Source organism: Ranitomeya imitator, chromosome 7 (assembly GCF_032444005.1).
Source record: "Ranitomeya imitator isolate aRanImi1 chromosome 7, aRanImi1.pri, whole genome shotgun sequence".
In the NCBI taxonomy this organism is placed as follows: Eukaryota; Metazoa; Chordata; class Amphibia; order Anura; family Dendrobatidae; genus Ranitomeya; species Ranitomeya imitator.
In genome coordinates this window covers 75,781,156-75,802,832 of record NC_091288.1, presented here as the reverse complement: position 1 = coordinate 75,802,832, position 21,677 = coordinate 75,781,156, and the positions used below count along the sequence as shown (strand labels likewise).

Here is a 21,677-nt window from a genome sequence, read left to right as displayed (position 1 = left end):
AAATTTTGACACCTGTGCTGCGTCTCGTTAAAAAGACAAGTCACGCCTCCACAACTGTTTGACAGTATAATGGGCTAAATAGTGTACGTGTTTTAGTCAGCGTGTGCAAGGAGCAAAACAAATAGAGCAACCTTTTACTTGTGCAGCATTAATGATGCACAAGGTGTGGCTCTTGTACCTTGCAACACCTGAGGGGGGGGTTAAAGGTAACCTTTGAAATTGGTTCAACTAGGCTTCGGCCTACACTCTGCTCCTCTACTCCTCCTGCTGACCCTGGGCTCAAACACCGCTAGTTTTTGCCCGGAAATGCTAGCTGCACAGAGAAAAACACCAGCCAATGTGTTAGTGGGGTTCAGCACCGCCAGCTGTTCCCCTGCTGTGTAGTCGGCAACGTGTCCAGCACAAGCCACGCTGGCACAACAGAACAAAAGCTGCCACCAGTGCAGGCTTCGGCCTACACTTTGCTCCTCTCCTCCTCCTGCTGACCCTGGGCTCAAACAACGCCAGTTTCTGCCCGGACATGCTAGCTGCACAGAGAAAAACACCAGCCAATGTGTTAGTGGGGTTCAGCACCGCCAGCTGTTCCCCCGCTGTGTAGCCGGCATCGTGTCCAGCACAAGCCACGCTGACACAACCGACCAAAAGCTGCCACCAGTGCAGGCTTCGTCCTACACTTTGCTCCTCTCCTCCTCCTCCTGCTGACCCTGGGCTCTAACTCCGCTAGTTTTTGCCCGGACATGCAATCTGCACAGAGAAAAACACCAGTCAATGTGTCAGTGGGGTTCAGCAACGCCAGCTGTTCCCCTGCTGTGTAGCTTGCAACGTGACCTGCAAACGCCACGCAGGCACATGAACTGAAATTGAAGGGAGCCTGCCCCCCACCCCCCCAGGTGTTTCTATGTATAACAGCCACCTTGTACAGCAGTACTGCTGCATTTGTACAAGGTGGCTGACTTTTTCTCCTTGCACACGTGGAACTCAACAAGTACAAAATGTGTCTCATTACAGACCATTACAATGTCCCTGAGGTGTGACTTTCCTTTTTAATGACACGCAGCACCCCCATTGTTAGCGCTGCCCGTCTCCTGACATCATTGGTTGGCTGGCTGTGCCTGTGCGTCCCCCCTGCCCGACACAACGCCCCCCGTTGTCTCATATATTTTGACTGCGAGGGTGTGATTGATGGGCACGAGCAGTGCATATGTTCCCCTGTTTTCACTCCCCTCCTTCCGCCTTCTTCTGACTGTGCGGCCTCATGGCCGCGGCATGCGATAAGGGATCAGCTGAGGCCGCCCAGTCTGAAGCAGGTGTAAGGACATGTGTGAGCGGCGAACATATTTACTGCACAAGGCCACGAATCCCAGCACCGCAGTGTGACTTTAGGAAAAGCCACTGTGGGTCTGGGATTTATGGCCATCGTTAACCGCACCGGCCAACATGAAATGAGGTCATGAGACGGCCTGCACTAACAGGGTATTGCCAAGGGATAACACAAGAGCGCAGTTTCCTGTACTGCAAATAACAACGGTAAGGAATCTGCGCACAGCACCTAGGTGTAAATTTGTACACCTGTGCTGCGTCTCCTTAAAAAGACTAGTAGTCACGCCTCCACTACTGTTTGACAGTATAATGGGCTAAATAGTGTACGTGTTTAATTCAGCGTGTGCAAGGAGCAAAATTAAATAGAGCAACCTTTGACTTGTGCATCATTAATGCTGTTCAAGGTGTGGCTCTTGTACCTTGCAACACCTGAGGGGGGGGTTAAAGGTAACCTTTGAAATTGGTTCAACTAGGCTTCGGCCTACACTCTGCTCCTCTACTCCTCCTGCTGACCCTGGGCTCAAACACCGCTAGTTTTTGCCCGGAAATGCTAGCTGCACAGAGAAAAACACCAGCCAATGTGTTAGTGGGGTTCAGCACCGCCAGCTGTTCCCCTGCTGTGTAGTCGGCAACGTGTCCAGCACAAGCCACGCTGGCACAACAGAACAAAAGCTGCCACCAGTGCAGGCTTCGGCCTACACTTTGCTCCTCTCCTCCTCCTGCTGACCCTGGGCTCAAACAACGCCAGTTTCTGCCCGGACATGCTAGCTGCACAGAGAAAAACACCAGCCAATGTGTTAGTGGGGTTCAGCACCGCCAGCTGTTCCCCCGCTGTGTAGCCGGCATCGTGTCCAGCACAAGCCACGCTGGCACAACCGACCAAAAGCTGCCACCAGTGCAGGCTTCGTCCTACACTTTGCTCCTCTCCTCCTCCTCCTGCTGACCCTGGGCTCTAACACCGCTAGTTTTTGCCCGGACATGCAATCTGCACAGAGAAAAACACCAGTCAATGTGTCAGTGGGGTTCAGCAACGCCAGCTGTTCCCCCGCTGTGTAGCTTGCAACGTGACCTGCAAACGCCACGCAGGCACATGAACTGAAATTGAAGGGAGCCTGCCCCCCACCCCCCCAGGTGTTTCTATGTATAACAGCCACCTTGTACAGCAGTACTGCTGCATTTGTACAAGGTGGCTGACTTTTTCTCCTTGCACACGTGGAACTCAACAAGTACAAAATGTGTCTCATTACAGACCATTACAATGTCCCTGAGGTGTGACTTTCCTTTTTAATGACACGCAGCACCCCCATTGTTAGCGCTGCCCGTCTCCTGACATCATTGGTTGGCTGGCTGTGCCTGTGCGTCCCCCCTGCCCGACACAACGCCCCCCGTTGTCTCATATATTTTGACTGCGAGGGTGTGATTGATGGGCACGAGCAGTGCATATGTTCCCCTGTTTTCACTCCCCTCCTTCCGCCTTCTTCTGACTGTGCGGCCTCATGGCCGCGGCATGCGATAAGGGATCAGCTGAGGCCGCCCAGTCTGAAGCAGGTGTAAGGACATGTGTGAGCGGCGAACATATTTACTGCACAAGGCCACGAATCCCAGCACCGCAGTGTGACTTTAGGAAAAGCCACTGTGGGTCTGGGATTTATGGCCATCGTTAACCGCACCGGCCAACATGAAATGAGGTCATGAGACGGCCTGCACTAACAGGGTATTGCCAAGGGATAACACAAGAGCGCAGTTTCCTGTACTGCAAATAACAACGGTAAGGAATCTGCGCACAGCACCTAGGTGTAAATTTGTACACCTGTGCTGCGTCTCCTTAAAAAGACTAGTAGTCACGCCTCCACTACTGTTTGACAGTATAATGGGCTAAATAGTGTACGTGTTTAATTCAGCGTGTGCAAGGAGCAAAATTAAATAGAGCAACCTTTGACTTGTGCATCATTAATGCTGTTCAAGGTGTGGCTCTTGTACCTTGCAACACCTGAGGGGGGGGTTAAAGGTAACCTTTGAAATTGGTTCAACTAGGCTTCGGCCTACACTCTGCTCCTCTACTCCTCCTGCTGACCCTGGGCTCAAACACCGCTAGTTTTTGCCCGGAAATGCTAGCTGCACAGAGAAAAACACCAGCCAATGTGTTAGTGGGGTTCAGCACCGCCAGCTGTTCCCCTGCTGTGTAGTCGGCAACGTGTCCAGCACAAGCCACGCTGGCACAACAGAACAAAAGCTGCCACCAGTGCAGGCTTCGGCCTACACTTTGCTCCTCTCCTCCTCCTGCTGACCCTGGGCTCAAACAATGCCAGTTTCTGCCCGGACATGCTAGCTGCACAGAGAAAAACACCAGCCAATGTGTTAGTGGGGTTCAGCACCGCCAGCTGTTCCCCCGCTGTGTAGCCGGCATCGTGTCCAGCACAAGCCACGCTGGCACAACCGACCAAAAGCTGCCACCAGTGCAGGCTTCGTCCTACACTTTGCTCCTCTCCTCCTCCTCCTGCTGACCCTGGGCTCTAACACCGCTAGTTTTTGCCCGGACATGCAATCTGCACAGAGAAAAACACCAGTCAATGTGTCAGTGGGGTTCAGCAACGCCAGCTGTTCCCCTGCTGTGTAGCTTGCAACGTGACCTGCAAACGCCACGCAGGCACATGAACTGAAATTGAAGGGAGCCTGCCCCCCACCCCCCCAGGTGTTTCTATGTATAACAGCCACCTTGTACAGCAGTACTGCTGCATTTGTACAAGGTGGCTGACTTTTTCTCCTTGCACACGTGGAACTCAACAAGTACAAAATGTGTCTCATTACAGACCATTACAATGTCCCTGAGGTGTGACTTTCCTTTTTAATGACACGCAGCACCCCCATTGTTAGCGCTGCCCGTCTCCTGACATCATTGGTTGGCTGGCTGTGCCTGTGCGTCCCCCCTGCCCGACACAACGCCCCCCGTTGTCTCATATATTTTGACTGCGAGGGTGTGATTGATGGGCACGAGCAGTGCATATGTTCCCCTGTTTTCACTCCCCTCCTTCCGCCTTCTTCTGACTGTGCGGCCTCATGGCCGCGGCATGCGATAAGGGATCAGCTGAGGCCGCCCAGTCTGAAGCAGGTGTAAGGACATGTGTGAGCGGCGAACATATTTACTGCACAAGGCCACGAATCCCAGCACCGCAGTGTGACTTTAGGAAAAGCCACTGTGGGTCTGGGATTTATGGCCATCGTTAACCGCACCGGCCAACATGAAATGAGGTCATGAGACGGCCTGCACTAACAGGGTATTGCCAAGGGATAACACAAGAGCGCAGTTTCCTGTACTGCAAATAACAACGGTAAGGAATCTGCGCACAGCACCTAGGTGTAAATTTGTACACCTGTGCTGCGTCTCCTTAAAAAGACTAGTAGTCACGCCTCCACTACTGTTTGACAGTATAATGGGCTAAATAGTGTACGTGTTTAATTCAGCGTGTGCAAGGAGCAAAATTAAATAGAGCAACCTTTGACTTGTGCATCAATAATGCTGTTCAAGGTGTGGCTCTTGTACCTTGCAACACCTGAGGGGGGGTTAAAGGTAACCTTTGAAATTGGTTCAACTAGGCTTTGGCCAACACTCTGCTCCTCTACTCCTCCTGCTGACCCTGGGCTCAAACACCGCTAGTTTTTGCCCGGAAATGCTAGCTGCACAGAGAAAAACACCAGCCAATGTGTTAGTGGGGTTCAGCACCGCCAGCTGTTCCCCTGCTGTGTAGTCGGCAACGTGTCCAGCACAAGCCACGCTGGCACAACAGAACAAAAGCTGCCACCAGTGCAGGCTTCGGCCTACACTTTGCTCCTCTCCTCCTCCTGCTGACCCTGGGCTCAAACAACGCCAGTTTCTGCCCGGACATGCTAGCTGCACAGAGAAAAACACCAGCCAATGTGTTAGTGGGGTTCAGCACCGCCAGCTGTTCCCCTGCTGTGCAGCTTGCAACGTGACCTGCAAACGCCACGCAGGCACATGAACTGAAATTGAAGGGAGCCTGGCCCCCACCCCCAGGTGTTTCTATGTATAACAGCCACCTTGTACAGCAGTACTGCTGCATTTGTACAAGGTGGCTGATGTTTTCTCCTTGCCCACGTGGAACTCAACACGTACAAAATGTGTCTCTTTGAGACCATTCCACTGTCCCTGAGGTGTGACTTTCCTTTCTAATGATACGCAGCACCCCCCTTGGTAGCGCTTCCCGTCTTCTGACATCATTGGTTGGCTACTTGCGCCTGTTCGTCCGCCCTGCCTGAATAAAATGCTCCTCGTTGTCTTAATTATTTTGACTGCGAGGGTGTGATTGATGGGCACGAGCAGTGCATATCTTCGCCTGTCTTAACTCATCTCCTTCCGCCTTCTTCAGACTGTGCAGCCTCATGGCCGCGGCATGCGAGAAGGGATCAGCAGAGGCCGCCCAGTCTGAAGCAGGTGTAAGGACGTGTGTGAGCGGCCAAAATATTTACTGCTCAAGGCCACGAATCCCAGCACCGCAGTGTGGCTTTATGAAAAGACACTGTGGGTCTGGGATTTATGGCCATCGTTAACCGCACCGGCCAACATGAAATGAGGTCATAAGATGGGCAGCGCTAACAGGGCATTGCCAAGGGATAACACAAGAGCGCAGACTCCTGTACAGCAAATAACAACGCTCAGGAAGCTGCGCCAAGCACCAAGGCGTTATTTTGGACACCTGTGCTGCGTCTCATCAAAAAACCAAGTCACGCATCCACTACAGTTTGACTGTAGAATGGGGTAAATTGTGTATGTCTTTCATTCAGCGTGTGCAAGTAGACAAATTAATAGAGCAACCTTTCACTTGTGCAGCATTAATACTGCACAAGGTGTGTCTCTTGTACTTTGTAACACCTGAGGGGGGGGTTAAAGGTTTCCTTTGAAATTGGTTCAACTAGGCTTCGGCCTACACTCTGCTCCTCTCCTCCTCCTCCTGCTTCAACACGGGCTCTAACATCGCTAGTTTTTGCCCGCAAGTGCTAGCTGCACAGATAAAAACACACGCCATTGTGTTAGTGGGGTTCAGCAACGCCAGCTGTTCCCCCAGTGTGTAGCCGGCAAAGTGTCCTGCAAACGCAACGCAGACACAAAGCTGCCTCCAGTGCAGGCTTCGGCCTACACTCATCTCCCCCTGCTTACCCTTTGCTCCAACACCGCTAGTTGGGGCTCTAGGAAGACAATCTTTAATAGGCAAGGCAACGCATCCGGGTTCCAGCACCGCCAGCTGGTTCTCGGCAGTGTTCTTGTCACAGGTACTCCCTCGTGCCAAGCCTGGTTTCAGCACCGTCAGCTGTTTCCGGGTTGTGTCAACTTCACTGAGACGCCTATGCTTGCCCCGTCGTGGGGCGGTCGAGTTAGCCAACTCCAGGGTGCCTCCAGTTTAGGAGCTTCCTATGTGGGCTGCGTGAACTGGTAGTCAAGGCTGGTTCTGTAGTGCCAGTAGGCCCAGCTCCCCCTGTAGGACTGTTGGGGTTTGGTAACTGCGGCTGCCTCGCGGCCTAGCTGTTCTCTCCTCTCCTGTGGGCCTTCGGGTCCACCACCTGGTTCCAGCACCGTCAGCTGGTTCCGGGCCGAGCCTTTGGCTTAGGTGCCTCCTCCTGGGTATCCGAGTTCCGCCAACGCCAGGCGGTCCTTGGTAGTGCTTTTAAGCGCGGGCACCTACAGCTTAGCAACCGGGTTCCAGCACCGTCAGCTGGTCCTCGGTCGTGCCATTGGCTCTTGCACACTGGGGCAACGCATCCGGGTTCCAGCACCGCCAGCTGGTTCTCGGCAGTGTTCTTGTCACAGGTACTCCCTCGTGCCAAGCCTGGTTTCAGCACCGTCAGCTGTTTCCGGGTTGTGTCAACTTCACTGAGACGCCTATGCTTGCCCCGTCGTGGGGCGGTCGAGTTAGCCAACTCCAGGGTGCCTCCAGTTTAGGAGCTTCCTATGTGGGCTGCGTGAACTGGTAGTCAAGGCTGGTTCTGTAGTGCCAGTAGGCCCAGCTCCCCCTGTAGGACTGTTGGGGTTCGGTAACTGCGGCTGCCTCGCGGCCTAGCTGTTCTCTCCTCTCCTGTGGGCCTTCGGGTCCACCACCTGGTTCCAGCACCGTCAGCTGGTTCCGGGCCGAGCCTTTGGCTTAGGTGCCTCCTCCTGGGTATCCGAGTTCCGCCAACGCCAGGCGGTCCTTGGTAGTGCTTTTAAGCGCGGGCACCTACAGCTTAGTAACCGGGTTCCAGCACCGTCAGCTGGTCCTCGGTCGTGCCATTGGCTCTTGCACACTGGGGCAACGCATCCGGGTTCCAGCACCGCCAGCTGGTTCTCGGCAGTGTTCTTGTCACAGGTACTCCCTCGTGCCAAGCCTGGTTTCAGCACCGTCAGCTGTTTCCGGGTTGTGTCAACTTCACTGAGACGCCTATGCTTGCCCCGTCGTGGGGCGGTCGAGTTAGCCAACTCCAGGGTGCCTCCAGTTTAGGAGCTTCCTATGTGGGCTGCGTGAACTGGTAGTCAAGGCTGGTTCTGTAGTGCCAGTAGGCCCAGCTCCCCCTGTAGGACTGTTGGGGTTCGGTAACTGCGGCTGCCTCGCGGCCTAGCTGTTCTCTCCTCTCCTGTGGGCCTTGGGGTCCACCACCTGGTTCCAGCACCGTCAGCTGGTTCCGGGCCGAGCCTTTGGCTTAGGTGCCTCCTCCTGGGTATCCGAGTTCCGCCAACGCCAGGCGGTCCTTGGTAGTGCTTTTAAGCGCGGGCACCTACAGCTTAGTAACCGGGTTCCAGCACCGTCAGCTGGTCCTCGGTCGTGCCATTGGCTCTTGCACACTGGGGCAACGCATCCGGGTTCCAGCACCGCCAGCTGGTTCTCGGCAGTGTTCTTGTCACAGGTACTCCCTCGTGCCAAGCCTGGTTTCAGCACCGTCAGCTGTTTCCGGGTTGTGTCAACTTCACTGAGACGCCTATGCTTGCCCCGTCGTGGGGCGGTCGAGTTAGCCAACTCCAGGGTGCCTCCAGTTTAGGAGCTTCCTATGTGGGCTGCGTGAACTGGTAGTCAAGGCTGGTTCTGTAGTGCCAGTAGGCCCAGCTCCCCCTGTAGGACTGTTGGGGTTCGGTAACTGCGGCTGCCTCGCGGCCTAGCTGTTCTCTCCTCTCCTGTGGGCCTTCGGGTCCACCACCTGGTTCCAGCACCGTCAGCTGGTTCCGGGCCGAGCCTTTGGCTTAGGTGCCTCCTCCTGGGTATCCGAGTTCCGCCAACGCCAGGCGGTCCTTGGTAGTGCTTTTAAGCGCGGGCACCTACAGCTTAGCAACCGGGTTCCAGCACCGTCAGCTGGTCCTCGGTCGTGCCATTGGCTCTTGCACACTGGGGCAACGCATCCGGGTTCCAGCACCGCCAGCTGGTTCTCGGCAGTGTTCTTGTCACAGGTACTCCCTCGTGCCAAGCCTGGTTTCAGCACCGTCAGCTGTTTCCGGGTTGTGTCAACTTCACTGAGACGCCTATGCTTGCCCCGTCGTGGGGCGGTCGAGTTAGCCAACTCCAGGGTGCCTCCAGTTTAGGAGCTTCCTATGTGGGCTGCGTGAACTGGTAGTCAAGGCTGGTTCTGTAGTGCCAGTAGGCCCAGCTCCCCCTGTAGGACTGTTGGGGTTCGGTAACTGCGGCTGCCTCGCGGCCTAGCTGTTCTCTCCTCTCCTGTGGGCCTTGGGGTCCACCACCTGGTTCCAGCACCGTCAGCTGGTTCCGGGCCGAGCCTTTGGCTTAGGTGCCTCCTCCTGGGTATCCGAGTTCCGCCAACGCCAGGCGGTCCTTGGTAGTGCTTTTAAGCGCGGGCACCTACAGCTTAGTAACCGGGTTCCAGCACCGTCAGCTGGTCCTCGGTCGTGCCATTGGCTCTTGCACACTGGGGCAACGCATCCGGGTTCCAGCACCGCCAGCTGGTTCTCGGCAGTGTTCTTGTCACAGGTACTCCCTCGTGCCAAGCCTGGTTTCAGCACCGTCAGCTGTTTCCGGGTTGTGTCAACGTCACTGAGACGCCTATGCTTGCCCCGTCGTGGGGCGGTCGAGTTAGCCAACTCCAGGGTGCCTCCAGTTTAGGAGCTTCCTATGTGGGCTGCGTGAACTGGTAGTCAAGGCTGGTTCTGTAGTGCCAGTAGGCCCAGCTCCCCCTGTAGGACTGTTGGGGTTCGGTAACTGCGGCTGCCTCGCGGCCTAGCTGTTCTCTCCTCTCCTGTGGGCCTTCGGGTCCACCACCTGGTTCCAGCACCGTCAGCTGGTTCCGGGCCGAGCCTTTGGCTTAGGTGCCTCCTCCTGGGTATCCGAGTTCCGCCAACGCCAGGCGGTCCTTGGTAGTGCTTTTAAGCGCGGGCACCTACAGCTTAGCAACCGGGTTCCAGCACCGTCAGCTGGTCCTCGGTCGTGCCATTGGCTCTTGCACACTGGGGCAACGCATCCGGGTTCCAGCACCGCCAGCTGGTTCTCGGCAGTGTTCTTGTCACAGGTACTCCCTCGTGCCAAGCCTGGTTTCAGCACCGTCAGCTGTTTCCGGGTTGTGTCAACTTCACTGAGACGCCTATGCTTGCCCCGTCGTGGGGCGGTCGAGTTAGCCAACTCCAGGGTGCCTCCAGTTTAGGAGCTTCCTATGTGGGCTGCGTGAACTGGTAGTCAAGGCTGGTTCTGTAGTGCCAGTAGGCCCAGCTCCCCCTGTAGGACTGTTGGGGTTCGGTAACTGCGGCTGCCTCGCTGTTCTCTCCTCTCCTGTGGGCCTTCGGGTCCACCACCTGGTTCCAGCACCGTCAGCTGGTTCCGGGCCGAGCCTTTGGCTTAGGTGCCTCCTCCTGGGTATCCGAGTTCCGCCAACGCCAGGCGGTCCTTGGTAGTGCTTTTAAGCGCGGGCACCTACAGCTTAGTAACCGGGTTCCAGCACCGTCTGCTGGTCCTCGGTCGTGCCATTGGCTCTTGCACACTGGGGCAACGCATCCGGGTTCCAGCACCGCCAGCTGGTTCTCGGCAGTGTTCTTGTCACAGGTACTCCCTCGTGCCAAGCCTGGTTTCAGCACCGTCAGCTGTTTCCGGGTTGTGTCAACTTCACTGAGACGCCTATGCTTGCCCCGTCGTGGGGCGGTCGAGTTAGCCAACTCCAGGGTGCCTCCAGTTTAGGAGCTTCCTATGTGGGCTGCGTGAACTGGTAGTCAAGGCTGGTTCTGTAGTGCCAGTAGGCCCAGCTCCCCCTGTAGGACTGTTGGGGTTCGGTAACTGCGGCTGCCTCGCGGCCTAGCTGTTCTCTCCTCTCCTGTGGGCCTTCGGGTCCACCACCTGGTTCCAGCACCGTCAGCTGGTTCCGGGCCGAGCCTTTGGCTTAGGTGCCTCCTCCTGGGTATCCGAGTTCCGCCAACGCCAGGCGGTCCTTGGTAGTGCTTTTAAGCGCGGGCACCTACAGCTTAGTAACCGGGTTCCAGCACCGTCAGCTGGTCCTCGGTCGTGCCATTGGCTCTTGCACACTGGGGCAACGCATCCGGGTTCCAGCACCGCCAGCTGGTTCTCGGCAGTGTTCTTGTCACAGGTACTCCCTCGTGCCAAGCCTGGTTTCAGCACCGTCAGCTGTTTCCGGGTTGTGTCAACTTCACTGAGACGCCTATGCTTGCCCCGTCGTGGGGCGGTCGAGTTAGCCAACTCCAGGGTGCCTCCAGTTTAGGAGCTTCCTATGTGGGCTGCGTGAACTGGTAGTCAAGGCTGGTTCTGTAGTGCCAGTAGGCCCAGCTCCCCCTGTAGGACTGTTGGGGTTCGGTAACTGCGGCTGCCTCGCGGCCTAGCTGTTCTCTCCTCTCCTGTGGGCCTTCGGGTCCACCACCTGGTTCCAGCACCGTCAGCTGGTTCCGGGCCGAGCCTTTGGCTTAGGTGCCTCCTCCTGGGTATCCGAGTTCCGCCAACGCCAGGCGGTCCTTGGTAGTGCTTTTAAGCGCGGGCACCTACAGCTTAGTAACCGGGTTCCAGCACCGTCTGCTGGTCCTCGGTCGTGCCATTGGCTCTTGCACACTGGGGCAACGCATCCGGGTTCCAGCACCGCCAGCTGGTTCTCGGCAGTGTTCTTGTCACAGGTACTCCCTCGTGCCAAGCCTGGTTTCAGCACCGTCAGCTGTTTCCGGGTTGTGTCAACTTCACTGAGACGCCTATGCTTGCCCCGTCGTGGGGCGGTCGAGTTAGCCAACTCCAGGGTGCCTCCAGTTTAGGAGCTTCCTATGTGGGCTGCGTGAACTGGTAGTCAAGGCTGGTTCTGTAGTGCCAGTAGGCCCAGCTCCCCCTGTAGGACTGTTGGGGTTCGGTAACTGCGGCTGCCTCGCGGCCTAGCTGTTCTCTCCTCTCCTGTGGGCCTTCGGGTCCACCACCTGGTTCCAGCACCGTCAGCTGGTTCCGGGCCGAGCCTTTGGCTTAGGTGCCTCCTCCTGGGTATCCGAGTTCCGCCAACGCCAGGCGGTCCTTGGTAGTGCTTTTAAGCGCGGGCACCTACAGCTTAGTAACCGGGTTCCAGCACCGTCTGCTGGTCCTCGGTCGTGCCATTGGCTCTTGCACACTGGGGCAACGCATCCGGGTTCCAGCACCGCCAGCTGGTTCTCGGCAGTGTTCTTGTCACAGGTACTCCCTCGTGCCAAGCCTGGTTTCAGCACCGTCAGCTGTTTCCGGGTTGTGTCAACTTCACTGAGACGCCTATGCTTGCCCCGTCGTGGGGCGGTCGAGTTAGCCAACTCCAGGGTGCCTCCAGTTTAGGAGCTTCCTATGTGGGCTGCGTGAACTGGTAGTCAAGGCTGGTTCTGTAGTGTCAGTAGGCCCAGCTCCCCCTGTAGGACTGTTGGGGTTCGGTAACTGCGGCTGCCTCGCGGCCTAGCTGTTCTCTCCTCTCCTGTGGGCCTTCGGGTCCACCACCTGGTTCCAGCACCGTCAGCTGGTTCCGGGCCGAGCCTTTGGCTTAGGTGCCTCCTCCTGGGTATCCGAGTTCCGCCAACGCCAGGCGGTCCTTGGTAGTGCTTTTAAGCGCGGGCACCTACAGCTTAGTAACCGGGTTCCAGCACCGTCAGCTGGTCCTCGGTCGTGCCATTGGCTCTTGCACACTGGGGCAACGCATCCGGGTTCCAGCACCGCCAGCTGGTTCTCGGCAGTGTTCTTGTCACAGGTACTCCCTCGTGCCAAGCCTGGTTTCAGCACCGTCAGCTGTTTCCGGGTTGTGTCAACTTCACTGAGACGCCTATGCTTGCCCCGTCGTGGGGCGGTCGAGTTAGCCAACTCCAGGGTGCCTCCAGTTTAGGAGCTTCCTATGTGGGCTGCGTGAACTGGTAGTCAAGGCTGGTTCTGTAGTGCCAGTAGGCCCAGCTCCCCCTGTAGGACTGTTGGGGTTCGGTAACTGCGGCTGCCTCGCGGCCTAGCTGTTCTCTCCTCTCCTGTGGGCCTTCGGGTCCACCACCTGGTTCCAGCACCGTCAGCTGGTTCCGGGCCGAGCCTTTGGCTTAGGTGCCTCCTCCTGGGTATCCGAGTTCCGCCAACGCCAGGCGGTCCTTGGTAGTGCTTTTAAGCGCGGGCACCTACAGCTTAGTAACCGGGTTCCAGCACCGTCTGCTGGTCCTCGGTCGTGCCATTGGCTCTTGCACACTGGGGCAACGCATCCGGGTTCCAGCACCGCCAGCTGGTTCTCGGCAGTGTTCTTGTCACAGGTACTCCCTCGTGCCAAGCCTGGTTTCAGCACCGTCAGCTGTTTCCGGGTTGTGTCAACTTCACTGAGACGCCTATGCTTGCCCCGTCGTGGGGCGGTCGAGTTAGCCAACTCCAGGGTGCCTCCAGTTTAGGAGCTTCCTATGTGGGCTGCGTGAACTGGTAGTCAAGGCTGGTTCTGTAGTGCCAGTAGGCCCAGCTCCCCCTGTAGGACTGTTGGGGTTCGGTAACTGCGGCTGCCTCGCGGCCTAGCTGTTCTCTCCTCTCCTGTGGGCCTTCGGGTCCACCACCTGGTTCCAGCACCGTCAGCTGGTTCTCGGCAGTGTCTTTTGCTCTTGTACCTTCTGCTCCCCATCCTGGTTCCAGTACCGTCAGCTGGTTCCGGGCAGAGCCTTTGGCTTAGGTGCCTCCTTCTGGGTATCCAAGTTCCACCAATGTCAGGTGGTCCTTGGTAGTGCTTTCAGGCACGGGTACCTCCTGCTTAGTAACCGGGTTCCAGTAACGTCAGCTGGTCCTTGGTAGTTCCATTGGCTCTTGGACATTCGGCTACCCATCCGGGTTCCAGTACCGTCAGCTGGTTCTCGGCAGTGTCTTTTGCTCTTGTACCTTCTGCTCCCCATCCTGGTTCCAGTAACGTCATCTGGTTCCGGGCAGAGCCTTTGGCTTAGGTGCCTCCTTCTGGGTATCCGAGTTCCGCCAACGTCAGGCGGTCCTTGGTAGTGCTTTTTAGCACGGGTACCTCCTGCTTAGTAACCGGGTTCCAGTAACGTCAGCTGGTCCTCGGTAGTTCCATAGGCTCTTGAACCTTCGGGTAGCCATCCGAGTTCCAGTTCCATCAGCTGGTTCTTGGCATTTTCTCAGCCTTCTTGTACCTTCTGCTACATTTCCAAGTTGAAGACCCTAACGTCGACAACCCGGAAGACCACCCCGATGACGACGACCCGGAAGACCACCCCGATGACGACGACGACGACGACGGCGGAGACGACGACGGCTGAGACGACGACGGCGGAGATGACGACACTGGAGACGAAGACCCTGGAGACGACAACATGGAAGACCGAGAAGCAGAAGAACAAGAGGCTGCAGAACAAAGAGCAGAAGAACATTAAGCATAAGACTTAATATCAGAGCAAAAGATATTATCTAAATTATATGCAGAAGAAGACTAAGCAGTGTATGGGGGTGAGTCCGTTCCTCCTCGTGGTGCCCCTGGATAAAGCCTGATGCTGCAGGCCAAACTGAACGCGGACAAATGTAACTTTTGTGACTGGCAGAACGGAAGGTGTAATCTTCCAACTTTTATAGATAACAACTACGGGAATGCCTGTCACAAATGAGAATATGATGAAGAAGTAGAATAGGAAGAATAATAACAGTGGAATAAAAAGAATATGTAGAATAGGAAGAATAATAATAGTTGAAGAAAATGAATATGAAGAATGTAATAAAAAAAAAAAATAGGTAGAAGATGAAGAAGAAGATGAATAAGGTGAAGAAGTTGATGTCAAGGATGCTGATGATGATGAAGATGAAAGTGTGGGAAAAGAAAAAAAAAAAAAGAAAAAAAAGAAGGGGAAGGGCGTGGAATAGTGAAACATCAATATCTGACAAAATAAAAAAAATTTACATACTCAATATCTTTTTCAATCCGAACGTCTTTAAAAAAAAAAAAAAAACATGCTATTCTATTTGATTGGACTAATCCTCATTGCCTTTAATGTCTCCGCCACCTCCCCCATACATCCTACATTATTCTTAGTTGTTTTCCTTCAGGTAGAATGAACCTACAAGGAAAGAAAGGGTTTATTTTAATTCCGATATTTTGGTCCCATTGACTTGCATTGGGATCGGGTATCGGTATCGGCGATATCCGATATTTTTTGAATATCGGCCGATCCAAACCGATACCGATACTTTCCGATATCGGAAGGTATCGCTCAACACTAGTGATAACCCCAAAAGTCAGAAACTTTTTGTGACTTATCAAAATTATTTATGCCAGAATTCTGTTGTAGTCGTTTTGATGAATCAGGTCCATAGCCCTTCTTGAGTATCAAATCCTGGCCCATTTTAATCATTGCTATGGTATCTTTTTGTTTGATTTTTATAAAATGCACTTAGTAGAGCACGTTCTGGACAGAATTATAAGAAATACCATTATAACCTGATTGCATTGTTATACCAGAAGCATTAATATGCACACAGTTTACCTTTTCCCCAGGAAGGGAATCGAAATGTTGAGAGCCTGCTGAATATATCTTGACTACAGGCAAAAATAATTCATTCATAGATGAAAGTCTATTTGCACATTCTCATGGATTTGATGTATGTTAAGAGTTACGCACTGAGTGCAGGGTATTAAACCCAAGCTGCCCCCAGTATTCCACATTGTATCCATTAACACTTATTAGAGCTGTAAGGACCTTGGTTCACAGGATAGAACTGTTCTTATAGAAAAATCTAAGATTACTTTACAATATTATATAAAACTATACGGATCACATCGCATGCTAGAAGTCTAGTAGTATTTATACATTGACAGAATTTTCATAATTTTGCCTCTCTACAATAATGCCTTCAACATGTGATTGATGTGTAAATATTCAGCTTTAATTATAGGGGGTTTACAAACTAGTCCATCCATCTTCAAAGTCTCAAAAATCATTTTTCTGAAAAAGCTCAATGTGCAGGCAAATCAATAGCTTGGTTCAAGTAGGAAAGCATTAGAGAACTCAGACAACATTAAGCCAGGAAGACCTTCTCAGTAAAGATGAGCAAACCCAAGCTTAAAAGTTCAGGGTTCGTACCGGACAGTTAGCGTCCGGTGCTGACGGCTGAGCACGGACTTTTCCCGGTAGTCTGTTGTAATGATTGGACTACAGGGGGAAGCCCATTGCAGAGTTAGAGAGAATTTTTCCAGCTCAAATGTTGGGGACCATATAGTTTTCAATTGGGTTCAGGTTCTGGTTTAACCTCAGGTACAGTTCTGGTACCCAAACCGAATTTTGGAATAAAGTTCTGGTCAAGCATCAGAACCCAAACCTCCACAGGTCCGCTCATTCCCATATATCAGGCAACTAAAGTGAAATAGAGTGAAATTAGTTCCTTTGAACATTATAAACAAACAAAAAAAAATTCACAACATTTGGCCAGTTAAAGACCATCAAAAAGGTGGGCATATGGAAATATCACTGTCAAAGACTGTGATCCCTTTAGACTCTGTCATTCCCAAAACTCAATTTAAACTACTTACATAATCCTATAGGGGACTTAGTTCTGTTAATTAACAAAAATTTTTTTAGCTTACTAGTTTTTTTTTTTTAATTATGTAACATGCAACCGAGGTCTCCTTGGTGAATCATTGGCGTGGCCAGGGACTCAGTGCACTATTCCGCCCATTCAATCAGCATGCTGCACATCTCTCCATAGGTTACATAGTAACATAGTAACATAGTTAGTAAGGCCGAAAAAAGACATTTGTCCATCCAGTTCAGCCTATATTCCATTATAATAAATACCCAGATCTACGTCCTTCCACAGAACCTAATAATTGTATGATACAATATTGTTCTGCTCCAGGAAGACATCCAGGCCTCTCTTGAACCCCTCGACTGAGTTCGCCATCACCACCTCCTCAGGCAAGCAATTCCAGATTCTCACTGCCCTAACAGTAAAGAATCCTCTTCTATGTTGGTGGAAAAACCTTCTCTCCTCCAGACGCAAAGAATGCCCCCTTGTGCCCGTCACCTTCCTTGGTATAAACAGATCCTCAGCGAGATATTTGTATTGTCCCCTTATATACTTATACATGGTTATTAGATCGCCCCTCAGTCGTCTTTTTTCCAGACTAAATAATCCTAATTTCGCTAATCTATCTCTGGGTATTGTAGTTCTCCCATCCCCTTTATTAATTTTGTTGCCCTCCTTTGTACTCTCTCTAGTTCCATTATATCCTTCCTGAGCACCGGTGCCCAAAACTGGACACAGTACTCCATGTGCGGTCTAACTAGGGATTTGTACAGAGGCAGTATAATGCTCTCATCATGTGTATCCAGACCTCTTTTAATGCACCCCATGATCCTGTTTGCCTTGGCAGCTGCTGCCTGGCACTGGCTGCTCCAGGTAAGTTTATCATTAACTAGGATCCCCAAGTCCTTCTCCCTGTCAGATTTACCCAGTGGTTTCCCGTTCAGTGTGTAATGGTGATATTGATTCCTTCTTCCCATGTGTATAACCTTACATTTATCATTGTTAAACCTCATCTGCCACCTTTCAGCCCAAGTTTCCAACTTATCCAGATCCATCTGTAGCAGAATACTATCTTCTCTTGTATTAACTGCTTTACATAGCTTTGTATCATCTGCAAATATCGATATTTTACTGTGTAAACCTTCTACCAGATCATTAATGAATATGTTGAAGAGAAGAGGTCCCAATACTGACCCCTGCGGTACCCCACTGGTCACAGCGACCCAGTTAGAGACTATACCATTTATAACCACCCTCTGCTTTCTATCACTAAGCCAGTTACTAACCCATTTACACACATTTTCCCCCAGACCAAGCATTCTCATTTTGTGTACCAACCTCTTGTGCGGCACGGTATCAAACGCTTTGGAAAAATCGAGATATACCACGTCCAATGACTCACCGTGGTCCAGCCTATAGCTTACCTCTTCATAAAAACTGATTAGATTGGTTTGACAGGAGCGATTTCTCATAAACCCATGCTGATATGGAGTTAAACAGTTATTCTCATTGAGATAATCCAGAATAACATCCCTCAGAAACCCTTCAAATATTTTACCAACAATAGAGGTTAGACTTACTGGCCTATAATTTCCAGGTTCAGTTTTAGAGCCCTTTTTGAATATTGGCACCACATTTGCTATGCGCCAGTCCTGCGGAACAGACCCTGTCGCTATAGAGTCACTAAAAATAAGAAATAATGGTTTATCTATTACATTACTTAGTTCTCTTAGTACTCGTGGGTGTATGCCATCCGGACCCGGAGATTTATCTATTTTAATCTTATTTAGCCGGTTTCGCACCTCTTCTTGGGTTAGATTGGTGACCCTTAATATAGGGTTTTCATTGTTTCTTGGGATTTCACCTAGCATTTCATTTTCCACCGTGAATACCGTGGAGAAGAAGGTGTTTAATATGTTAGCTTTTTCCTCGTCATCTACAACCATTCTTTCCTCACTATTTTTTAAGGGGCCTACATTTTCAGTTTTTATTCTTTTACTATTGATATAGTTGAAGAACAGTTTGGGATTAGTTTTACTCTCCTTAGCAATGTGCTTCTCTGTTTCCTTTTTGGCAGCTTTAATTAGTTTTTTAGATAAAGTATTTTTCTCCCTATAGTTTTTTAGAGCTTCAATGGTGCCATCCTGCTTTAGTAGTACAAATGCTTTCTTTTTACTGTTAATTGCCTGTCTTACTTCTTTGTTTAGCCACATTGGGTTTTTCCTATTTCTAGTCCTTTTATTCCCACAAGGTATAAACCGCTTACACTGCCTATTTAGGATGTTCTTAAACATTTCCCATTTATTATCTGTATTCTCATTTCTGAGGATATTGTCCCAGTCTACCAGATTAAGGGCATCTCTAAACTGTTCAAACTTTGCCTTCCTAAAGTTCAATGTTTTTGTGACTCCCTGACAAGTCCCCCTAGTGAAAGACAGGTGAAACTGCACAATATTGTGGTCGCTATTTCCTAAATGCCCAACCACCTGCAGATTTGTTATTCTGTCAGGTCTATTAGATAGTATTAGGTCTAAAAGTGCTGCCCCTCTGGTTGGATTCTGCACCAATTGTGAAAGATAATTTTTCTTGGTTATTAGCAGAAACCTGTTGCCTTTATGGGTTTCACAGGTTTCTGTTTCCCAGTTAATATCCGGGTAGTTAAAGTCCCCCATAACCAGGACCTCATTATGGGTTGCAGCTTCATCTATCTGCTTTAGAAGTAGACTTTCCATGCTTTCTGTTATATTTGGGGGTTTGTAACAGACCCCAATGAGAATTTTGTTACCATTTTTCCCTCCATAAATTTCAACCCATATGGACTCGACATCCTCATTCCCTTCGCTAATATCCTCCTTTAAAGTGGACTTTAGACAAGACTTTACATAGAGACAAACCCCTCCTCCTCTCCGATTTTTACGATCCTTTCTAAACAGACTGTAACCCTGTAAGTTAACTGCCCAGTCATAGCTTTCATCTAACCATGTCTCGGTTATTCCCACTATGTCAAAGTTACCTGTAGATATTTCTGCTTCTAGTTCTTCCATCTTGTTTGTCAGGCTTCTGGCGTTTGCGAGCATGCAGTTCAGAGGATTTTGTTTTGTTCCAATCTCCTCACTGTGGATTGTTTTAGAAATGTTCTTACCTCCCTTCTGAGTATGTTTTCCTGGGTCGTCTTTGTTCGAGTCTAATGTTTTTCTTCCCGTCCCCTCTTCTTCTAGTTTAACGCCCTCCTGATGAGTGTAGCGAGTCTTCTGGCGAATGTGTGTTTCCCAGGTTTGTTGAGGTGTAGTCCGTCTCTGGCGAGGAGTCCATCATACCAGTAATTCACACCGTGGTCCAGGAATCCAAATCCTTGTTGTCTGCACCATCGTCTTAGCCAGTTGTTTGCATCAAGGATCCTGTTCCATCTCCTGGTGCCATGCCCGTCTACTGGAAGGATAGAAGAAAAAACTACCTGTGCATCCAGTTCCTTTACTTTCTTCCCCAACTCTTCAAAGTCCTTGCAGATTGCCGGTAGGTCCTTCCTTGCCGTGTCATTGGTGCCAACATGTATCAGAAGAAATGGGTGGACGTCCTTGGAGCTGAAGAGCTTTGGTATCCTATCGGTCACATCCTTGATCATCGCACCTGGAAGGCAGCATACTTCTCTTGCAGTTATGTCCGGTCTGCAGATGGCTGCTTCTGTGCCTCTCAGTAGTGAGTCTCCCACCACCACCACTCTTCATTGCTTCTTGGCTGTACTTTTTGCTGTCACTTGTTGCTGTGTGCCCTTTTCTTTTTTGCTTGCTGGTATTGCTTCATTCTTAGGTGTGCCATCTTCATCCTCTACAAAGATTTGATATCGGTTCTTCAGTTGTGTGGTTGGTGATTTCTCCATGGTCATCTTGCTTCTTTTGGTCACATGCTTCCACTCATCTGCTTTTGGAGGTTCTCTGACACTTTTTGCACCTTCTGTGACCAGTAGAGATGCTTCTGTTCTGTCTAGAAAGTCTTCATTCTCTTTGATGAGTTTCAAAGTTGCTATTCTTTCTTCCAGACCCCGCACCTTTTCTTCTAAAAGGGCCACTAGTCTACACTTCTGACAGGTGAAATTTGTTTCTTCTTCTGGTTGATTGACAACCCAGAGCAAATGCTGGCTTAATTGAATATACACCCTTGCTCTGACACTGCAGGAGCTCTTAAGGTACCTTCACACTAAACGACGCTGCAGCGATCCAGACAACGATCCGGATCGCTGCAGCGTCGCTGTTTGGTCGCTGGAGAGCTGTCACACAGACAGCTCTCCAGCGACCAATGATCCCGAGGTCCCCGGGTAACCAGGGTAAACACGTCACCGCTCTGCTTTCCGGCCGCTGTGCTCACAGCCAGTACAGAGAAGCACAGCGCCGGGGACAGACAGCCGAAGGTAAGTATGAAGCGTTTGTTTTTTTTTACTTTTAGGATGGTATCCAGGGTAAACATCGGGTTACTAAGCGCGGCCCTGCGCTTAGCAACCCGATGTTTACCCTGGTTACCAGCGAAGACATCGCTGAATCGGTGTCACACACGCCGATTCAGCGATGTCAGCGGGAGAGCCAGCGACCAAAGAAAGGTCTGGCCCTCTAGCCCCGACCAACGACATCACAGCAGGATTCTGATCGCTGCTGCGTGTCAAACTGAACGATATCGCTAGCCAGGACGCTGCAACGTCACGGATCGCTAGCGATATCGTTTAGTGTGAAGGTACCTTTAGTGTGTGAGGACACACTGTGTCAGTATGGGCTTGCTCTCATCCTTCTCTCCTGTGTGCAGCGGCAGCCCACTACTTTGTGATCCTGTGTGCAGTGAGCAGCACTGAAAGGAAAGAGCTCTCTGATCCTGTGTATGCTCACGCTTGCTGAGCTCCTGCAGTGTCAGTACGGACGTACAGTATGGACATGTAAGGAGGTGGTGGGGACCCTCATTTGCCTCCTCCTATGCACTGAGTCTGTGCGGCACCTCAATGGCTCCCAAGTGTTTACATTGTTATGCCATGTTTAAGTGTACTGTGTGATGTTCCCTTTATTCCATGTAATTGTATGTCTTTGTATTGTATAAACTGTACTGCATTAAATATATGAGATGAGGGAAAGAAGGAGTTAATCAAGGGGGCTGGATTAATAACCAAAAAGAAGCAGGACGTTCCTGCTTCCAGCAGAGCCCGAGCAGGCTTGCACGAGGCAGGACTTGCTCCACTGTCGAGATCAAGGTATACCCATTGAGGGGAATAACTTACTGCCAAGGAACGCCGGGCAGTGGGAACGAGCACTGGAACTTTGGAAGTGCCCACCGAAAGACTGTTGGTTCTCATAGACCGGATGAGAGCTGATCATGCTGCATATTTTGATAGGGAAAGCGCAGGAAGTGCTACCTCAGTCATCTCATATTTAT

General features: G+C 51.5%; 1 protein-coding gene and 1 non-coding gene across 3 annotated transcripts in view; both read right to left on the bottom strand.

The window, feature by feature from the left end:
* Positions 1-21,677, bottom strand: part of LOC138644753 (voltage-gated delayed rectifier potassium channel KCNH8-like) — an 824,668-nt gene that overhangs the window by 541,089 nt on the left and 261,902 nt on the right. The gene's annotated exons all lie outside the window — the stretch shown is intronic.
* Positions 20,547-20,658, bottom strand: LOC138646258 (small nucleolar RNA SNORA17). The gene has a single exon (XR_011314831.1). It is a non-coding gene; the product is annotated as a small nucleolar RNA SNORA17 (small nucleolar RNA).